Consider the following 321-nt stretch of genomic DNA (forward strand, 5'->3'; position numbering starts at 1 on the left):
ATCTCCTTGCACTGGCTACCGGTTGCGGCTCGCATAAAGTTCAAGACATTTATGCTTGCGTATAGAACAGCCACAGGCTCAGCACCCGCCTACTTCCACTCACTTACGAATCTACATCCCCTCCAGAAGTCTGAGATCCGCTAGTGAGCGACGCCTCGTGGTACCATCACAGAGAGGCTCAAAATCACTTTCCAGAACATTCTTGTTCACCATTCCTGGCTGGTGGAATGATCTTCCCCAGGGCTCCAGACTGCGACCATTTTTTCTGCCTGTGCGACTAATTTTTGTGAGCGGTTGCACTGGCGCGACCACCGCATTGTC

The 321-nt window shown here is 52.0% G+C and overlaps 1 long non-coding RNA gene across 1 annotated transcript in view; it reads right to left on the reverse strand.

Moving 5' to 3' along the window:
- Positions 1-321, reverse strand: part of LOC107591031 (uncharacterized) — a 12,696-nt gene continuing 12,375 nt past the window's right edge. Inside the window, exon 3 of the long non-coding RNA XR_001609848.1 lies at positions 1-11. This is a non-coding gene — a long non-coding RNA (uncharacterized lncRNA). The remainder of the gene's footprint in view (positions 12-321) is intronic.

This window comes from Sinocyclocheilus grahami, unplaced genomic scaffold (genome assembly GCF_001515645.1).
Source record: "Sinocyclocheilus grahami isolate Dianchi unplaced genomic scaffold, SAMN03320097.WGS_v1.1 scaffold136.1, whole genome shotgun sequence".
Classification (NCBI taxonomy): Eukaryota; Metazoa; Chordata; class Actinopteri; order Cypriniformes; family Cyprinidae; genus Sinocyclocheilus; species Sinocyclocheilus grahami.